The sequence below is a fragment of the Periplaneta americana genome, chromosome 6 (genome assembly GCF_040183065.1).
Source record: "Periplaneta americana isolate PAMFEO1 chromosome 6, P.americana_PAMFEO1_priV1, whole genome shotgun sequence".
Lineage (NCBI taxonomy): Eukaryota > Metazoa > Arthropoda > Insecta > Blattodea > Blattidae > Periplaneta > Periplaneta americana.
Genome location: NC_091122.1, coordinates 159,930,000 through 159,952,788, shown reverse-complemented (window position 1 = coordinate 159,952,788; position 22,789 = coordinate 159,930,000). Strand labels below are relative to the sequence as shown.

Below are 22,789 nucleotides of genomic sequence, written 5' to 3'. Positions count from 1 at the left end.
TTTATGATTCATATTATTACATAGTGTTGGCACATCTTAAAGATTATATGATGTAATGTTTTCTGCCTAAATTTAATGTAATCCATGGCACGACAGCCCATGAAGGGCCAAGGCCGACTCATAGCCTCACGTCCACAAGCCTCGGCAGATGTGTACGATCATCCAATCAAAACGGGGGTAACGTGTGAACAGCGTTATGATCCCCCCGCCGTTACAGATGGTTTTCGAAACCGGATTTCGCTACCTATCGTAGATCCACAAATTCATCACGATGTTGGGTGGATACCGGTCCCATACTCTATCCGAAGTTTCATGAAAAAATGTCTTCCACACAAGGATCCGAACCAGCGCGTGTTTCGTAACGTGAGTCCAGGCATAACGCTGCTACAGCGCTAGACGAACATTTACTATCGTCTCTAATGTTAAGTCTTTTGAGAAAGTAACTGGCTTTAGATTGGTTTTTCGAGAGTCGGACCCGGGACGGACCCTTACATAGACTTGCTTTATACCATTGTGCGCCCTTCACTGGGTGAAAGGAGACTAAGGTTCTTTTGCGAGATGAATCAGAGATGGGATTCAAAGACAAAAGCCTAATGTCATTGTGATCGTTTATGAACATTTTTTTAGGTATTCATAAACATAAAAGCAAATAGGTAGTAACACTGTAACACGTGTTTACATAACAGTAGCGGTTGAGTGTTCAGATCTCAGAAAGTATGTGTTGCAGGACCCATGTTTATTAGACATTATTTTCTTGTTTTCATGCATACTATATCACCTCCTAAAATACTGGATACTTTTTTAACACTCTGTATTTGTACACGTTATTACCGGTAGTATTATTATTATTATTATTATTATTATTATTATTATTATTTATAGGTTTGTTTGTTCCAGGAAGTAATCCAGAACGCGTTCCGAACTAATACCCCTGTTCACACACATAACAGATTGGCCATCCCAATGTTAAAAACGGTAACATCTGGAAGAGAACAACCACCAGGATCGCCACCGTCGATTGAGAACGACCGCTAGATGGAAGTACAGTTGCTTCATGCAATTCAACTGAGAGTTATAACGTGATTTCTTATGCAGTAGCTAGAGGGCAGACTAGTGAAATTGATAAAAGTTGTTGCCGTCAAAGCCTATAAGGCTGAGCAATCTGTTATAAATGTGATCAGGCTAAAACCGAACTTCTTTCGACACATGCGCCAGTTGTGTACGGTATCAGAACTAGTTCGAGATTTCACGTTATTGGAACGTGTCTTGAACTCTTCTTTGACGGCCTTCGGAGTTTCTTCTCATATTAAAACTTTATTCATCTTCAGAACTTAATTCTTCGTAAAATATGTAGCTATCACCTTCCAAATCACTCATGTTGGACTATTTTTTTTTTATTTTAACCTGTCTAATCTCGAAGCATTTTAACCAGAACTTCAGGTTAAACCATCTGCGCATGCGTCAGCAGTTCAGAATTCCCAGTTCCTGAGAAACAATTTCACTCATTCCGAACGAGTTCTAAAGCACGTTGGAATAGGGAACTGGGAGTTCAGTATCGGTTCGAAATCAGTTCTAGTCTTGTTGGAACGCACATTGAGCTACTGCGCATGAGCAGGCAGTTCGGAATCGATTCTGAACCGAGCTAGAACAAACCTATTATTATTATTATTATTATTATTATTATTATTATTATTATTATTATTACCAGCGGATTTAATGTAAGCTTATTATTATAACAGGTCACATGATATATTATTTAGTTGAAGGGCATTTGATGGTAAGATGTAGTGAAGTAATTAGCACAACTTTAACTTAGCGTTTAACTCCAAATCAGTGAAATCACCAAGTAAAATATATGTTAGAATATTTTTCTATTTCATTGAAGACCTGTTGTCTATTACTATTAGTTCATAATTCGAAAATAACAATGTTATCACTTAAGTAAAACCCATGACCACGGTAGTCCACCACTTCAGCCCATCTTCATACCATCACTTCACTTTGGAAACTAAGTAGAATGAAAATAATTTGCGAAGATTCATTGCCTGAAGTATGATACCATTAAATTCCCGATTTTGTGTTGAAATACGTGGAGTTGTTTGACAAACATTGACTATCTCAAGCACCGTTACAATCCCTCTTTTATATTCATATAGGCAGAAAGTAATGTTCCCAAGGGGTGGTTAAGTTATTAGCTGGCAGGCAAACGTACTTTTAATTAATGACAGTGAGTCCCAACGTATCTAAATAAGAAAAGTCAAAAGGTTTAAGTATGTCCCAAGTATTCCCATGAAAAATTAGTTATGATTTGCTTTTAAAATAAAGAAAATAAAAAGAAATTATTTTCCGTGTTTATCGCGCAAATATAGAGAACGTAAAATTCACGAAACTTTGAGTAAAAAATATTGACACAGATGAACTAAATTTAACACAAAACGTTACATACCTCTAACCATAACTAAAAGTCATTTTTCGAGTTTATTGCTAGTACAAAAAACACGACTCTGATGAAAACTATCAGACCAACGAGAACAACTTTAAAATAGGACACAGTTATCACAGTCTACTATATTCAGTCGCGAAGCTTGAGGTGATTTTTTGCAAATCTCGTGATAAAGCGCTCCAAGCGGTTAGCAACTAGAAACAATAGACTGTCCACGGTCGACTTCGGACTGTGTCGTATTTCCATCGAGTGCTAGCTCGTTGCGTATTTCACATTGATGCTTGTGAAATGTTCGTTATTGGTTGTAATGAAAATTTTAATGGCTAAAATACAATAATTGGAATAATAATATTTTACTATAGACCTAGAAAAATTAAGTCTGTTTTAATGAAATTTATTGATCACGTTTTATTTTCAATTCTGGTGGGATTATTATTGCTTAGGCCTACTTTTTTTTTCAAAGGATATGTTTTTAATTATAGCTGTTAATTTTGTTGTTATTTTTATTTGCTACTTTACTAGAGACGTAGAAAAAGCCTGTTACAATAAAATTTATTGATCACGTTTTATTTCCAATTCTGGTGTGATTATTATTGCTTAACCTCATCCCACTTTGTTAACTACGTAAGCCTACACTACACGTACCGGTACACGTAAGTTACTCCATTAATTCATATTTCCATTATTATTGTTGTAAAGGGAAATGCAAATTAATATTTATTGGTTTCATAGTTAATTATCGCTATAATCTTGAATGAGTGAAGAGATTATAGTAAATTTCAGTTCGTTTTGCACAAACCAAAATAATATTAACCTATTTCTTGCAGGTATCTTCGAGTTTATGGTGGAATTTAATATACTTCATTAAAATAATAAACTAACTTTATGCATTTAATATTTCAATAATGGAAGGTAGGTGTTAATATTTCTAAAAGAACACAACGAAAGTGTAACATATTTTGTCGTCTACTAGGAGAGAAATCTGCGATGATGAGGCGATAGTAGCGATCCTAGTGTTGGGCAACTACCCATGTTTGCATTTTTACTACATAATGAGCTTCGCGACTGTATATAGTAGACTGTGCCGTTATTGTTTATCTTGATTTTTTTAGCGTCTGAATGAGATGAAGGTCATAATGCCGGTGAAATGAGTCCGCGGTCCAACACCGAAAATTACCCAGCATTTGCTCATATTGGGTTGAGGGAAAACCCCGGAAAAAATCTCAACCAGGTAACTTTCCCCAACCAGGAATCGAACCCGGGCCACCTGGTTTTGCGGCCAGACGCGCTAGCCGTTACTCCACAGGTGTGGACTAATAATATTACTTAAAAAAACGGGTAAAGCAAAATGTATTCCACAACTACTGCAACACATGCCAGAGGTTATCAACCTTCGTGGTCACAATACGGAAGTTTTAACAATTTAACACATAAACAGATGAATTAAAAAAGGGAAGTATTAGCAGTACTCTGCAGTCATTGTCCAACTACAAACATAAGTAACGCGATAGTCAAATGTGTTGCGCAACTCACATTCCAAAACGTAACAATAACCGGGTGACAATGTTTCTAGTATGTTGGTGTATTTTGTTACAGTGATGAATGCAAAATTCCACATACTTATTTTCAAAATAAGACATCAGTCGCGATAAAGCAACCCATTATTCGTAGAAATAAAACTCTGACCTCTGATCGAGACATACTAGTAATCGCATTTGTAAAACATTACTCTAATAGTCATAAGAAGAGCTCGTACGCAAGAAAGGTGTCAAAAGACATCTAGAAACAAACAACACAGAGTAAAAAGGAATTAAATAATTTCAAAAGTCCAAGTTCCAACACAGTCTTTGTTTCTGACTTCTCTTACCAGGAACTTTCATCTGTACAAAGGATTTAAAAACCGGAAAGTCCCCTGGTAAAGATGGAATCCATAGTGAGTTCATCAGACATTTGGATAGTGAAGCTAAGAAGCCAATTCTTCTATGGTTCAACAAAATTTGAAAGACAGGCATGATCCCATCTCAATGGAAAAAAGTAGTTATTATACCTATATTAAAGAAGGGTAAGGATGCATAGATAGATTCATAGATTTCAAAAAGGCGTATGACTCGGTTAAGAGAGAAGTTTTATATAATATTCTTATTGAATTTGATATTCCCAAGAAACTAGTTCGATTAAATAAAATGTGTCTTAGTGAAACTTACAGCAGAGTCCGTATAGGCCAGTTTCTATCTGATGCTTTTCCAATTCACTGCGGGCTAAAGCAGGGAGATGCACTATCACCTTTACTTTTTAACTTCGCTCTAGAATATGCCATTAGGAAAGTTGAGGATAATAGACAGGGTTTGGAGTTGAATAGGTTACATCAGCTTCTTGTCTATGCGGATGACGTGAATATGCTAGGAGAAAATCCACAAACGATTAGGGAAAACGCGGAAATTCTAGTTGAAGCAAGTAAAGCGATAGGGTTGGAAGTAAATGCCGAAAAGACAAAGTATATGATTATGTCTCGTGACCAGAATATTGTACGAAATGGAACTATAAAAATTGGAGATTTATCTTTCGAAGAGGTGGAAAAATTCAGATATCTTGGAGCAACAGTAACAAATATAAATGACACTCGGGAGGAAATTAAACGCAGAATAAATATGGGAAATGCGTGTTATTATTCGGTTGAGAAGCTTTTGTCATCTAGTCTTCTGTCAAAAAATGTGAAAGTTAGAATTTATAAAACAGTTATATTACCGGTTGTTCTGTATGGTTGTGAAACTTGGACTCTCACTTTGAGAGAGGAACAGAGGTTAAGGGTGTTTGAGAATAAGATGCTTAGGAAAATATTTGTGGCTAAGAGGGATGAAGTTACAGGAGAATGGAGAAAGTTACACAACGCAGAGCTGCATGCATTGTATTCTTCACCTTACATAATTAGGAACATAAAATCCAGACATTTGAGATGGGCAGGACATGTAGCACGTATGGGCGAATCCAGAAATGCATATAGAGTGTTAGTTGGGAGGCCGGAGGGCAAAAGACCTTTGGAGAGGCCGAGACGTAGGTGGGAAGATAATATTAAAATGGATTTGAGGGAGGTGGGGTATGATGGTAGAGACTGGATTAATCTTACTCAGGATAGGGACCAATGGCGGGCTTATGTGAGGGCGGCAATGAACCTCCGGGTTCCTTAAAAGCCAGTAAGTAAGTAAGGATGCATCACACATTGAGAACTATAGACCCATATCTCTGCTCAGCATAATGGCAAAAATTATGGAAAGAATGGTAAATAAAAGGTTCCTTGAAAATATTGGTATACTATCAAACGAACAAGCAGGGTTTCGAATAAATAGATCCACAAGCCAACAGATCACAAAACTAAGCCAGCATATCAAGGATGCTTTAGATAAGAGCAAAGTTTTGACAGCGGTTTTTGTCGACTTCAGTAGCGCCTATGATTATGTCTGGAAATAAAACCTTATTTTAAAACTACATAAAGTAGGCGTTGCACCAAATATGCTCAAATGGTTTGAATCCTTCATTGGTGAAAGATATTGTAAAGTTAAATATGGGAATTCATATTCCCATTGCAAGGTCTTACAAACTGGTGTATCACAAGGTACTGTATTAAGCTCTACATTGTTTAACATTTACATGAATGATTTAATTGCTGATCTAACTTCAGGTCGACCTGGTTGGCGAGTTGGTATAGCGCTGGCCTTCTATGCCCAAGGTTGCGGGTTCGATCCCGGCCGAAGGCGATGGCATTCAAGTGTTTAAATGCGACAGGCTCATGTCAGTAGATTCCGGCACACCGACGACGCTGAGTTGCGAGCGTCGTTAAATAAATAATAATCTAACATTTTCTCCTCTATGATGTGCTCATCTTTTCACTTTTATATAAAACTAATCATGCCTACATAACGTTGCCGCGTCTGTGGCTACAGTGCTAGCACGCTCGCCTTCCATCTAGGTGGCCCGGATTCGATCCCCGGCTAGTCGTGATGGAATTTGTGGTGGACAAATCCGGGTACTCCCGTTTTCCTCTCATTCCACTAACACTCTCCACCTTCCCCCACATTTCATTTATCACTAGCAAGTCTTAGAGGGGAGGGGGTAGTACGGGTATGCTCATTTAGGAAGTGCTTGGGGTTCCGGGCCCCTCTGGCACAGAGGCTGAGGCAGGATGGCCCACCTGTCAGCGTCGGATTCACGAATGCCACCCGTGCCACTTGTCGGAATTGGCCAATCATCACTTAGAAGGGCACTAGAGTACACAATGGGCCAAGACTAGAGCTTCGATTTCATTCACCAAAACAGTGGAGACAGATTAGCGGTATACACGTGTACTGTACAGAGTACAGCTGGAGTTCGACTTAACGAGCTCTGAGCGGATACTACCAACTAGATTACTAGAATATCAAAGAAACGGTTGTTGCACTTGCTTGAATGAGCATAACAAGAGTTTCTCGTTTGATTAATTCAGAATGTTTATTGTTATTTATTGTAACAGAAACGTGAATCCGCGACTAGTTTTGTCATACACTGCTCCATCGATTTAGTAGAATGCGTTTCAGTCTAAAGAAATCAGAAATCAGTACAACGTGGTGTGTTTTTGTGACGAGAATCCAAGCCCCCGAATATTGTAAGGCATCGTGTCATCAACACTTTTAAGTCTAAGTTATTTCTGACAAAGTAAATAATATTATTCAATGCCTTGAAAATGACAAAAATGTTAAGGATATTGTTGGAGAGACTAAGGTAATGTTTATTTATTTTTATTTCTTCCTTTATTTAATCCCTTATTTATTGATTGATTTATTTATTTATTTATTCCTTCATTCATTTTTTCTTTCCTTTTTTCATAACTTCACTCACTCATTTATTTATTTATTTACTTATTTATTTATTTATTTATTTATTTATTTATTTATTTATTTATTTATTTATTTATTTATTTATTTATTTATTTATTTATTTATTTATTTATTTATTTATTCTTTTTTTGTATTTTATATACAGTATATATCATATTCTAGGATATAAAATTAATTTGTATAAACGTTGTATCCCACAAACAATTAGGGAAAACACGGGAATTTTACTGGAAGCAAGTAAAGAGATAGGTTTGGAAGTAAATCCCGAAAAGACAAAGTAGTCTATATGATTATGTCTCGTGACCAGAATATTGTACGAAATGGAAATATAAAAATTGGAAATTTATCTTTTGAAGAGGTGGAGAAGTTCAAATATCTTGGAGCAACAGTAACAAATATAAATGATATTCGGGAGAAAATTAAACACAGAATAAATATGGGAAATGCCTGTTATTATTCGGTTGAGAAGCTTTTATCATCCAGTCTGCTGTCAAAAAATCTGAAAGTTAGAATTTATAAAACAGTTATATTACCGGTTGTTCTTTATGGTTGTGAAGCTTGGACTCTCACTTTGAGAGAGGAACAGAGACTACGGGTGTTTGAGAATAAGGTGCTTAGGAAAATATTTGGGGCTAAGAGGGATGAAGTTACAAGAGAATGGAGAAAGTTACACAACGCAGAGCTGCACGCATTGTATTCTTCACCTGACATAATTAGGAACATTAAATCCAGAAGCTTGAGATGGGCAGGGCATGTAGCACGTATGAGCGAATCCAGAAATGCATATAGAGCATTAGTTGGGAGGCCGGCAGGGAAAAAGACCTTTGGGGAGGCCGAGACGTAGATGGGAAGATAATATTAAAATGGATTTGAGGGAGGTGGGATATGATGGTAGAGACTGGATTAATCTTGCTCAGGATAGGTATCAATGGCGGGCTTATGTGAGGGCGGCAATGAACCTCCGGGTTCCTTAAAAGCCAATAAGTAAGTAAGTATTTACTCCATATTTTTTTTTTTTTAAGTCAGTGAACTCATGTCTACTTTTGCCATACATAGAAGTGTATTTAATTCATATATTTATTTAGATTTTTTAAGTCAGTGAACGAATAACTAGTTTTGTTATGCATAGAAGTGTCTTTAATTTATGTACCGTACCTTTTAATCTTTTTTGTATGTTTTTAATTTATGTATTTGTTTTTATTTTTTAAATCAGTGATTTCTTTTTAATCAGTGAAATAATGACTAGTTTTGTTATGCTCAAAAGTGATTTAATTAATATATTTTTTGAGTTTTAATGTATTTAATTTAAATTACTTATTTATTTTGATTTTTTTAAGTCAGTGAAGTTAGTTTAATTAATGTATTTTTCGAGTTTTACATATTTATTTTGATTTTTTAAGTCAGTAAATTAATAACTAGTTTTATTATGCTCAAAAGTGATTTAATAAATGTATTTTTCGAGTTTTAATGTATTTAATTAACATATTTATTTTGATTTTTTAAGTCGGTAAACTAATGACTAGTTTTGTTATGCTCAAAAGTGATTTAATTAATGTATTTTTCGAGTTTTAATGTATTTAATTCACGTATTTATTTTGATTTTTTTAAGTCAGTGAACTAATTTTGTTATGCGTAGAAATGTATTTAATTGAAATAATTTCGAGGGAAAAATTGTTTCGGGGCCGCATCGAACCCGGGACCTTTGGTTAAACATACCAACGCTCTACCAACTGAGCTACCCGGGAACTCTACCAGACACTGATCCAATTTTTCCCTCTATATACACAGACCCCCAAAGTGGGCTGACAACCGTCAAGCAACCAACACTGAGTGCACACCAACTCTGTGTGACTTAAATTGTGGTTTTCTGTTAACAAACAGTGGCGTATATTATGCAAATCAAGCTTTCAGGTATAACTACCTGTAAAGTTGATTTGAATAATTTCGAGGGAAAAATTGTTCCGGGGCAGGGCAGCGAAGCCGGGACCTTTGGTTAAACGTACCAACGCTCTACCAACTGAGCTACCCGGGAACTCTACCAGACACCGATCCAATTTATGTATTTTTCTATCTTTTTTTAAGTGGTAAAGTTTGATCTGTTGAGTTTATGATTTAGGTTTATAATGTTAATTATTATGATTTGTTGATGTTAAGTGCCTGAACATAAAAATAATAATTATTATTTCTGAGGTCTGGCGTTCCATCTAACGACTCCCATCTAATATCACTTGAAATACAGTAATAATAATAATAATAATAATAATAATAATAATAATAATAATAATAATAATAATAAAATGCGGTAATATCTGTGCCGATTTGTGCAATAATAAAAATGTTTTTAAAAAACTTTAATGATGGTGGTGGTGATGGTGATGATGGTTGTGCTGATAATGTTGATGTTGTGGATGTTGTGAGAATGTTGTTGGTCTTAATGAGGGTAGTAGTCATGTTGGTGAAGATGATGGTATTGGGGGATGCAAAGATCATAACAATGATAGTGGTATGTTTTAGTACCTATAGGCCTACTTCAAAAGTAACATTCAATGTTACATAAACAGAGCTGATATGATTTCACATAATACAATAAACTCCATATATTTGAAATAATGGATATGTTGGTGAATCGTATCAATATTATTAAATTACGGTATATGTTATAATATTTTCTTTTATCTACGGAAAGTAATTATGTCGACTGAATGACTTTATACGATAAAATATTACTTTTTTTTTTTTATTACCTAACTATAACTTCTTAATTACGTAGACTAACTAAAATTTTTGTATGTAGATTGTATAAGAATAGTAGGCCTACTATTCATAATACCGGTAATTAAATTGTTAGAATTTCACTATAAAAGTGTGTAGACTACATGATAAGTTCTACTATAACATTAATTCTATATTTTATGTTTAATGATGTAGGTTGTAATTTGAAAAGATGTTTCGAATTGACTATTAAACCATTTCTTTCTTTCTTTAAAATGAATTCTAACATTTACACTTACTAGAAGGTATAGAATGGAAACAATATCGAAATATTTAATTAAGAACACAGGTAAATAATTAAAGACTTTTTTCTATGCCGATGAATGTACAGTATGTGTAACTAAGTCAATTTTTGTGTGCTGTAGTGTAATTATTTTAAACGATTTCTTAAAAAGGGGGGGGGGATAAGTAAAGTTTGTTTCTTCAGAAGTCTGTAATTTACCATTAAAATAAATGTTCTAGCTACACAATGACAGCATTATATTTGTGTGTTTTTTATTACATAGATAAAAGTGTTGGCCTCAAAGATAGATAATATTCAAGAAATGCAATGCAGTGAACTTCAATACTGTACAAATTTACTTACTATACCATTAAAAAATGCAAACACTTTAAGGAGAGTCTGTACTGCCTATCCCAGCAATGTAAATTTCATCTAATTTAGGTGCACTTTTCTCAGGACTTATATAAGATACACATTTGAAATTTTTAAGGGTTATTCTTCAAGTATTATTGTATGTAACAGGCTAAAATTACGGTCTTTATCTTTTATTAAAACACATTTTCAATTTTTTTCACCAAATTCAGAGTACAGACTCCCCTTAATGTAAGTAAAATTACTTTCCCCTTATATTCTGACACACTGTCCTGGTCTAATCTAATACCTCTAACCCATGCTTAAAAAAGAAGTTCATTATCTTGAGTTTCATATGTTGCATGAAAAAGAGAGGACTGACTGAACTATTACCGGTACAAAAATGTGTATGTTAAAATAAAAATCCCGTCCATTTATTCTAAATATTCGACCTGTATATGACCCTTCTCCATTATATTTTCTGAAATCACAAAACATTCTCGATATCCCAAGGTAATTCATCTAAACACATAAACAAGGTTTTCCGTTGCAATTCACTAACAAAAAACCTTCTGCATATGAAACTGGGCCCATTAAAATACTGCTTTACAATATTGTATAAGTTAAAACAACTCTCATTCGAATAGACAACATCGAATATTCGATGTTTTGAAATACAGCAACCATTCAGTTAGAAATTTGATCTTTCTGACAACCAAAACAACTATAAACTTATATCATCATAACATTTACTGTGAACACAACATTGACAGCTGACTATGTGAATCTAGGTTTGAATGTGTACCACTTACTTCACACGTGCAGGCTACTTCTTGCACCCAAACATCAGCTGACCACTACTGGACCAACCTCCACAGCTACCGACAAGCCGACTGCTGACAAAATACATCTACAAATACTGGGAAACAAATGCAAGTTCTGCTATAGCTCGTTAACTTTGTGAAAGACCGTACGAAATGTCAGAAACTCTGTCTGTATGTCTTGTAACGGCTAAATATTATCACCACATGTCACAACAGATAATCACTGACCAAATCAAACTACGCAATAGCCCTACAGATTAGTAATTTCACTCAACGACCAAAGTTTGACACTGCATAATCTTTCACAGTTGCGTTCCATTCACCTGTATCTATGCTATCACCTGATGGCCTTCAAATAGTACGAATAAGTTGGCATGCGACATCTAGTGACAAATTATTCAAACGTTCCCTGCTGGAGCTATCGTGAACTGCTGCTGGAATACGTCTGGAGAAATATCACAATGGCTATATCGATAAAACAGCCAACTAAACGACCCTCGTGACTACAGAGATTATAGCAGCGTCGCCAGTGTGCCGGAATTTTGTCCCGCATCTTTTACATGCCAGTAAATCTACTGACACGAGCCTGTCGCAATTAAACACACTTAATTGCTCTCGACCTCGGTCGGGATCGAACCCGCAACCTCGAGCATAGAAGGCCAGGGCTATACCAACTACGCTACCGATGATGATGATGATGATGATGATGATGATGATGATGATGATGAATATGAAGTAGTCTCTCACTTTACTGTATTCGTGAGATTTCTCTCTTTAGATATGGTATTCAAAATATATCAATTGATGGAAAAGCTGTAATATATATTCCATTAGTGATAGTCACATCTTTGCTCGCTACCTATCAAAGAGTTTGTAATACAAACTCTTTGCTACCTTTTAACCTTGACCCACAGAACAATATAAACCCCGATCACCTATAGAGCTATTAATATTTTAGTACTTCTAGAGGTATATTAGGAGACATTGAGAGGGAATTGTGGTGATTTACTTTCATTTGTTGGCAACGTTACTGTAACTCGTTTTGACTTGTGACTTCGAGAATCGATATTGGTCGAGATGCTTGGAGTTTGAAGTTATCGAGACTCGAGAGTCGAGAGAATTTGGAGGGAACAATGAAGAATTGAATGTTGTCAAATTGCGAAGAATTTTGATTATGGGCAGTCATATGGTATTTCTGTAATAGTGTAACAAGCAGGTTTGTGAAGCTTCCTTTCCGTCAGAAGTAAATGCAAAAGGAGAAGTATTTCTTTCGAGTAGGCATAAGTAATTATTATAAAATTTCAAAATTATTTAAGCAACATTTAAATTGCTACCGTAGCCTTAGCCTACGATGCATAAAACCAGAAGGTAATTCGGTAGAAGACTGTCAATATGACGGACATTTATTTATTTCGTCCTGTAGATCAAGTATAATTGATATAGGACATGTAAATAGTGAAGCATAATGTCACAACAAGCATTAAATGTAAATTACTTAAAATGCTATATACAATATAGGTCTAATTACATAATTATATAGGCCTACTAGGCCATTATAATTTTACATTAATTAAACATCTATCATCTAGTACCGGTATGCATTTACATTATTATATACAAGGCTCTTTTCCTATTTTTCAAAAGATAGTGCGATAGTCAATCACATAAACTTAAACAAGGAAATGAAGTACTTCCTTACATAATTTTTCCAGTGCCTGTTATACTTTGTGCGTAGTAGTTCCCATATCCTTAACCATTACAATTGATTTTGTATTTTAGGTGTTCCAGAAAGCATATTGAAGTTGAAAGGAGGAGGGAAGTTCTGGCTTGTCTGTGAATGTGGACAAAATATTGGAGAATTCTTTCCTAACAAAAAAATCACCAGTGTGTCATTTACATATGAATAAAGTCAACAGGTAAAAATTATTCCTACAGGAACTATGGATAAATGTGACACTTTTTAAAGCATATAAATCCCTGTATTCTATTCCTTCGAAACAGATACGCTACTTTGAATTAACTAATTTCGAATTAATTAGATTTTACCACAGTCTAGTATATACAGTCACGAAGCATGAGTTGTGAGGGTGCTAGGAACAATAGACTGTGCCGATACTATTTCGCATTGTCTGTAATGAGGCGATATTAGCGACCTTAGTGGTTAGCAACTATCTATGGATGCATATTTACTACGTATTGAGTTTCGTGACTATATATATATTGTACAGTGATTTTACTGTAATTGTTAACAAATGAGAGGGAGAAGGAAACAAACTTAGAGTGGAAGGCGGAAATTTGAATATGTGACAGTAACACTTAGTAATATTTATTTGCTTTTAGTGTACAACAGGAGCAATCGAAGCAATGCAATATGGATCCTGGTAAAAATACAACAAATTCAAAAGATGAAGTCTCGAACAAGAACTTGAATGATCCCAGTACACTTCCAGCAGGTTCAAGTTCAGATGGGGAAGTAGTTGAACTTAAAAGGCAAATAATGGAGTTGAGAAAATCAGTAGCAACGTTAAAAGAAAGCGTAAGGGCAATAGAAATTAATTGTAAAGAAAAACATGAAGATATATGTGTTATGCTTATTAAATGTGGACTGGAAAATAAGAGACTACGAGAAATTATCTGGGCTCTTCATCCTTCTATGAACCTAGAAGAGGCTTTTTCTGTAGATCCTTCAGTAGTTTTGAACTTTGGTGATAATGAATCATTTGGAAGCCTTAATGCTCATAAAGATTAACGTTAAAAAAAAATTGAAATTTTGATTTGCCGATGTTAAAGTCACATTACTTGTGTGATGATTTCTATTTGTATTATTGAGTAAATATAATCACAGTCATATCAAGTAAACTGGATGAATATTGAATGTACTATTTTTTTTTTTAGTTTCAAAGTTTTTCCATTTCTGAAAGTAGTTGTACAACTTTATAAATTTGGTCATAAAAACTGATATTACTCCAGTCATTAATTTTGTGACAATTTTATAAGTTATTCACTATATTTTAATTTATCTAAATATACAGGACTTTGTAAATGTAAACTTCATCTTACGATGATGGATGACATATATACGTCCGTTGATGTGACATATTAATGAATTTTTAAATACTTATATAGTCACCATATAGTCATACCATGGCATGATTGTGACTATATAAGTATTTAAAAATTCATACAGGACTTTATTTATAAATTTATAAATCTTGTCCGTGTAAGCAGTGTTTTACATCTTGGCTACTAAACCTATTATCCAACTCTGCATCTCCCCCATTTTCCGACATTCAATGTTTGAACCTGTTTTCCAGATGGTCTCACAGCAGTATACATTCATTCATGACGATGGTTGACAGTTGATTCTAAAGCAACTTTTTTTTTCCGTTTTCAACTGTTGTGTGCATGTGATCAATTGCCTCATTTAGGAACTGCAATAATTCACGATATTGTGCAATAATTCGACTCTACTGGTTCAGTGCAAGACAAAAAAAACACGAGGAAAACTAGACGAAATTGTGAGAATCTTGAATGTACGCCAATAAAATTACGCCCGCAATTATCACAAGTGGAGATTTCAGTATTTTCTGCACCTAAAGCTATTAATTATTAAAACTATAGTTTATCATATTTTGCAGAATATTATTATTTAATTTGAAACTATTTTCACACCTTATTTTCAATTTCTTTTTTCCTTACTATTTTTTCTGATGACCTATAAATCTACTTAAAATAATAAATAAAATGCCCTTAAAGTAATGGAAAAAATGACATTTAAATATTATTCAAATTACTCGCATCACAGTTTCTTAAAAATTAGTTACCTTGTTTCAATGACTGCCCTGCAAATCTCGGAGAGAGGAGGCAACTTCCTGGAATTTGACTAAGATAAAAGAAAATGGCACGCAACTAAATGAAGGTTTTAAGAGAAAACTATAGATTTTAATTAGGGTTTACAATGTGTTTCAATCAGGGGTGGTCCATGTCAGTGCCTTCATTCTCCGTCTCCTCCTCCTTCCGCTCTTTACTTCTGTTACCAGATCTTCCAGATGAGGGAGTGTGAATGACAAAACAAATTGTGGGTGCAATGTGCATTCTTAGAATCTTTGTGTAAAAAATACTGTCTACTACAGTACATGCCTTCCGAATCATCTTGGGGACATGTCCTATTGTTCAGGAAGCAGTGAAAGTTTCTCCCTTCCAAACAAAAATTCTAAGGACACCCTCGTACTGACAAGAGAGCAGTAACGGTCAAAGCCCTCACTTAAACTCAGCTGTTTTGAAACATTTTATATTACTTCCGTTTTGTGAAGTGAAGCCTTCAGTGGAATGAGGTATAGACTTGAATTTATTCCAAACTGTAAAACTCAAATTTCACTGTTATTCACTTATTCAGTAGGTAATTACTATTGATCTATTTGCTTAGAAAAACATTTAACAGACCTGTTTGTAAAGAAGAAAGTAAAATGCATTTCAAATGATCTAAAAGTTCTTCACAATATTAAAAATTCCGAAAAAAAAAAATATATATATATATAAATAATAATAATAATAATAATAATAATAATGGCCTATTAGTTCAAAAAGTCAATAAATGCAATATAAGAAATTAATTTTTACGTTAATATTAATATAGAAAGGACTTCTATATTAATAGGCATCGTCCTAATGTGAGAAATAAGATGACTTTTCATCAACATCCACTCCCAGTCATGAACATTGTAATTAGGCTTTGCCCAGTATGTCCATAAACAAATAAAAACTCAAACCTTACAGATTTATAAGGCCCCATTGTTTACAACCATCTGCTCCAGTAACATGAGTGTGTTAATGTGAATGGTTTCTTCAATCAGTGAATAGAGATTTAATCGACCATAGTTTCTGTCGTAAAGGAAAATAGTAGAAATTAAATCAGAAACAATACAGTGGCCGAACTTAATCAAATCAATCAGAATGTGTTTTCCCAGTACAATTCCTGTTTAGCTGAGGGAGGACGACATTTCTACCCTCTATAAGGTAAGATTTTATACAAATTTTAGCAAGTGGAGTTGACGTACAAGCACTGGTGGCATCTTAGTAGCTGAGACTTAGAACACTATGTGAATGGATAAGATTTATAAATAAAGCCTTGTATGTCCTCTGTTATCATTCAATATTAAAACTAATCAAAAGAGAAAGATACAAATAAGGAAAAGCATTTTGTCATTTCTATAGACATTATTTTCATTAAGAATGATGGAGATGGAGGTTTTGGGGTATTTGGACCATGGTTTCCAACAATTCGGCTCCATCATCAGGGAGAACCTATCTGTTGGATCGATTACCAAGAGTCACTTTTCACAATAATCCAACAGATAAGAATCCCGTAAGTAGCTCTAAAATGTTGGATGCCTCTAAATCTACGACACTGTGAATGCATCCAAAAAGCTCTCACCACATTATTTTTGTTTTGGTATATTTAAAATTAGATACCCCCCTATGCTATAATAATGAAGTAGTATGTAATTGTGAAAATTACAATAATTCTCATGCTAATGTAATTACTGGGTTAAGTAAAATTCTTTCATAATATTGTAATTTCAAAATCCTACTGTTTATAGTGGTATAGTTTGTCATTTTGTAATCTTTTAATAAAATGTAATTCATTGCTTTGTCAATAAAAATGCACAAATACTATGAGTATTACATAGATTTTGTTGTGGTAAAAATACAGAATGTTCTGAAATAAGGTTCCAATATTTAGAGGTGAGGTAATATACATCGAAACAAGAAATAAAAGCCTTATAAACATGTAAAGTAAATTTTTATATATATATATCCAATGCCACCAGGTTGTCTTTTCGACATTTCTGGTCTTCTCTCCTGGCCGTGGCTTTGGGGTGCCTGGAAGGCGAAGTTACATTACCCCGATGATGTGATAGGATGATTATGATAATGTGGTGCCAGGAGAGGTCTTAAATCTAAACTTAACCTAAATTCCAGACCATAGACGAACACAGGAATAATCCCCTTTAAGGAAAAATTCCAGTGCTCTAACCGGGAATCGAACCTGGGACCTACTGCAAAAATGTATAAACAAGTATTAGTAAGGGCTCATTTCAGAAATGATTGTTAGTAAACATGTCTCGCAGATGTTGCTGACTAACAATGCACAAAAATGTAATCAACTTAAAAGTAAAAGTAAATCCGTGGCACTACAGCTCATGAAGGGCCAAGACAGACCGGCTGGCTGCTGGCCTCACGTCCACATGCTGAAGCAGGGGTGGACAATTATCCAACCAGAATGGAGGTATCATGTGGTTAGCATGATAATTCTCCCAGCTGTTATAGCTGGTTTGCAAAACCAGATATTCGCTACTTATTGTAACTTCCCAAGTGCATCACGATGCTGGGTGAGCACTGGTCCCATACACGGCCGAAATTTCATGAGAGAATTTCTTCCCCCATGAGGACTCGAACCAGTGCGCATTCCGTAACGCGAGTTATAGGCAGGATGCCTTAGGCCATGGCTCAGGATCCTATAAACATGGGTCCTAAATATCTTCTGAGAAATGCTTACCATCACTGCAAGAGCAGCACATCTCTTATACTGTGAGTCTTTGGCAAGAAACAATTGAGGACACAGAATGCAGCTGTTTGTCACTGTATATTACACAGCATACCTTTGTTTGTTTGTATCAAGAAGACGCTTAAACAGACAACAGTATTAAGTTACATAAGTTAGGTCAGATGCAAGTGTTCATGAGTGGTATAGTTATGTACAATAGAAGTAAATTTAATACAGTTATATGAACACTTTTTAATGGTTGAATAAAATTAATAAAATCGGTTAAATACCAGACATGTTTCGGAGGAATGCCCCTCCATCTTCAGTGGTAGTACCACGACGCTGGTACAGATGTTCGACCGCGCAACGTAGCTTAAGGAAGACTCAGTCTTCTGTACCAGCGTCGTGGTACTACCACTGAAGATGGAGGGGCATTCCTCCGAAACATGTTTGGTTTTTAACCGATTTTATTAATTTTATTCAATCATTAAAAAGTGTTCATATAACTGTATTAAATTTACTTCTATTGTACATAACTAGACAACAGTATGTTAAGAGTTCGTAATTGTACTATTGTATGTTAACTGAATCTACATTGCAGTAGTTGATCTGGGCAGCACAGTCGATACAGTGCTGGCCTTCTGTGTCCAAGTTGCGAGTTCAATCCCGGCCCAGTTCAATGGCATTGACATTAAATGCGACAGGCTCATGTCAGTAGATTTACTGGCCTGTGGGACAAAATTCTGGCACATCGGCAACGCTGATATAACCTCAGCAGCTGCGAGCATTGTTAAATAAACATAATTACATTGCAGTCATTATTACTGTACCAGACAGGTAAGCTAGTTTCGTACCTGTTGAATCAGACCATGTTTTGTTGTAACAGTAACATGAATGCTAAAATTAATATCTTCTGAGAAATGAGCAAAATGTTTACCTTCACTGTAAGAGCTGTGAGCTCTTTGGCAAGAACAAAACATGCTTCTATTCAACAGATGCGGAACTAATACATAGTGACAATTATTGTCACACCATCGGATCTGTGCCCCTTCAGCGCTGTCGTCGTTCTTGGAAAAGTTAACGCCTCTACTCACCCCATTCTACCCGTTTCTCTCCCATTACGTCAAACAGCAGGCCACGGACCTTGCCGAATAGGGATGTTGCCAAACTTCTGCCAAACAGTGTCATGTCTCTTGAATATTGCTTATAATAATGTAAGGTTAATTATTACTTATTCATAATTTAATTTAAGTAGGTCTAATGACGCTGATTGACTTAAGATTGTTTGCAGATAATTATATTATTACAGTGGATGTTTATTAGTTAAATTGAAATTACATCAGAAACATTATCGCTTTGCCAGCATTTTTTAACAGTATAATGTGGATGTATCCATGTTTCGTCTAAATACACAATATACTTTCCTTCTCTGCGAAATTTCGCAATTTTTCTTAAATAACTGGCTGTCCATGCTACAATATCATTTCTTTCAATCAAAATACATATTGTATTTCTACAGTTTTTAAATCTAAATCCCATGTCTCGAATCACTTTCCGTAGCGTTTCTCTCCCTCCTTGGAAATTTATTGCTTCTCTCGCAACCTTCAATAATTTCTCCAATGTCGGAACTTCTTTCTGCATCGTATAAAATTCTTGTATCTTTCTTCTCAAAATACATCTGTCCATATCATCTACAAGAATTAAAGGTTCCCTTGGTCTGTTCTTCCTTGGTGACTCTAGCTTTTCATCTCCTGCACAGACTCCCTCTCTCCTGATTTTCTTTATTAGGCGCTCTGACCTGCCTATATAAATTACATAAAAAAGTTGTATTATATTAGTATTAGTTAAGTAAGTAATTTTAAAACTTAATCAATTGAAATAAAATAAGCCTCACATGTGATCGCAGCTGCTCTTTTCGTTGCCTGATTTATAGGAAACAGATATTGACCTGTTCGTTTCTCTTCATCGCAAAATGCTATTACTTGCTGAATAATATTTCTTTCACCACTCCGTGCTACAGTATTCATGTTGAGTTGACAACACTGGACTGCAAGTGCAAATAAACTGTCCCGCAAGAAGGCTCAAAATTGTGAGTAGTGGGGGAGAGAGAGAGAGAGGGATTGAAAAGAGAGAAATAGGAATACAGGGGGAGAAATGAATTGCCGAGGCTGAAAAGGAATTAAGGTTCAGTTCGCATATCTTACAGGGGCACAAATCCGATGGTGGGACTATACATTCTGTTTCCTCATAATTTGTTTCTTGCCAAAGAGCTTACAGTGGAAGATATGCTGCTCTTACAGTAATGGTAAACATTTGCTCATTCTCAGAAGATATTAATTTTAGGACCCATGTTTATAGGACTTTCATTTGTTGTTTTGATGCATACTACCTTCTCTCTAAATATTGGAATCTTTTTTCACAATACCCTATATAATTTCCTTCCAAGTATTTAACCCTCTGATCCATTCTGTTTCCGTGAAAATTACACATTCCCAACATAATTTATCAGTAGAGACTGGCACAATATGAAGAAATTTTTTCCAAAATCTAAAATATTTCAATGTTAAAAATTTGTTCCAAATAGTTTACATAATTATTTACAAAATAAGCCTGGAGAGATTAACAGTTTATTTAATACTAGCTGTATCCGTGCACTTCGCTGCACCCGTTAGAAATAAATGTAAAGTGATTACATAATTAAAATAGGACATTTGATCCAGGGAACATTTGTGTTTGATAGAAGGATAAATCGTTTATTACATTACTTAATTTAAATTGTATTAAAAAAATAAAATGCGATCATTTTGATCTAGAGACCACTCATTTGGTCATAAAAATTATTTTAGGAAATACAGGAAATGAATGCCTATCAAGTGTTCTGTGCATAAGAAGCTATTTTAATCTTACCTGTCCTCGATTCACTCAAAAGTTAGGTACTGTAATAACATTAATCTAAAGAAACTACACTTTCCAATGGTGAACTAATAATTAATTATACAAATCGGTTAATTTAGCTTCCGATATTACTTCATACAAACACAGAAACATTCTCTGTAGGCTGTGTTTCATAGCTTTCGATTGTTGTTGTCCAAGGCCCCTTATAGACGAAGTCATTTGTTTATTTCATTACACCGTCTTAGATGGCATTGTTATTGTAATTTTGAAACTCATTTATCTCATTAAATATCAGTCCTATCAAAATTTTGCATGGAATAAAACTTATCGGAAATTATTTTTAAAGAAACTTTTGTTATGTAATATTTTTCATGAAAATTAATAATAAGGGAGATATTGCGATTTATTTAATTCAAGCCCCCTTACAACCCCCCTTTTAAATAAAATATTTTGAATGCCATATAGCCTAAATTCTAAGTTACAACGAACTTAATTTATATTCCAATTTTCATATAAATCGGTTCAGCCATTATCACGTGAAAAGGTAACAAACATACAGACATACATACAAACAAAAATTTCAAAAAAAGCTATTTTCGGTTTCAGGGCGGTTAATTATATATGTTAAGACAAATTATTTTTGGAAAATCGAAAATTACCAGAAAAATTTCGGCTGCAGATTTATTATTAGTATAGATGCTACGAAATAAGGTACAATCTAAAAAATTAAAGCTGTGGTGCAACAACCTATGAAGGTCAAAGGCTAGCATGATCTTCTCAGTTGTGATATTTTCTTTGCTGTCAGATCCATATTTTACATTGAAAAAGTGTTCTTTTTTTTTTTTTAATATCAACTAACGCAAAATGCAAATGTTTTGAAGAGTCAATGATTTGACAATGTTGCTGCGCTGCCACTACATTAATGGTGTGGGCTATGTGATCTCTCCGCACCTGCACAAAGTTGCATGCCTGTGGAACTATCACAGCTTACAGCATCAGTCACTTCCTGTCTTTGTTGTGCTTGCTGAGATGCGTGGTGTTAGCACTAGTACAGTGAAGAATGGAATTTTTTCCACTATTACATATCACTATAAACAACGACCGTGAAAAGGAAAATGCCTCCTCTCATGGAAAGACTTTATTGGCACCAGCTTCTCCTTAATCTTTTACTGTTTTTTATGTAGTATAATCCGTAATTTGAAAAAGCTCGTAAAAGATTCTCCCTTCTAAAAAGACTAGCAGGAAAGAAATGGGGATGCTCTAGGAATACTTTGAACACTACATACAAAATGTTTATACAGCCAGTGCTGACATACTGCAGAGAAATTTTAATTACTTCACCTTTCATAAACGACATAGAATATGTTCAAAACCAAGCTCTCAGACTCATTACTGGTGGAATCAAAACAACTCCAATAGATTCTATAAGGTTCCTCACTAATATTAACAGCATCAAAATGACAATAGAAGAAAAAGCACTGATTCAATATGAAAAACTTATTAGATTACCAGAAAACAATTGGCATTCGTACAGTCCTCTCTGTAGATTGAAAACTCAAAAACGTTTCATATCCATTGTTCAAGAATTAAAACAGAAAATCAATATCCCGAATTTAAGAGAAAACTTACAAATTAAACCAAACCCTTTAACTCTATTAAATATAGAATATAATCTAAATTTAACAGAAGAAATACTGAAATCAGAAGTAAACACTGAAATACTGAAACAATTGTCTTTAGAGACAATTAATATTAGGTACCTTCCACAAAACTGGCTTCATTTATACACCGACGGATCCTTGATCTCCAGAGAACAAGGTGCCGGTGCAGGTGTTACGTGCTGTCTCTTCTTACTTTATAGATCAC

General features: G+C 34.7%; 1 protein-coding gene and 2 long non-coding RNA genes across 3 annotated transcripts in view; 2 read left to right on the top strand and 1 right to left on the bottom strand.

Moving 5' to 3' along the window:
* plx (PTB_TBC1D1_like and TBC domain-containing protein plx) overlaps positions 1–11,809 on the bottom strand; it is a 403,577-nt gene extending 391,768 nt beyond the window's left edge. Inside the window, exon 1 of the mRNA XM_069829428.1 lies at positions 11,470–11,809. The gene's annotated coding sequence lies outside the window, so the exon portion shown is untranslated. The remainder of the gene's footprint in view (positions 1–11,469) is intronic.
* Positions 1–22,789, top strand: part of LOC138701992 (uncharacterized) — a 245,386-nt gene that overhangs the window by 185,584 nt on the left and 37,013 nt on the right. The window lies entirely within an intron of this gene.
* LOC138701988 (uncharacterized) lies at positions 12,585–17,161 on the top strand. The gene is made up of 3 exons (XR_011332760.1): positions 12,585–12,697; positions 13,261–13,397; positions 13,822–17,161. It is a non-coding gene; the product is annotated as an uncharacterized lncRNA (long non-coding RNA).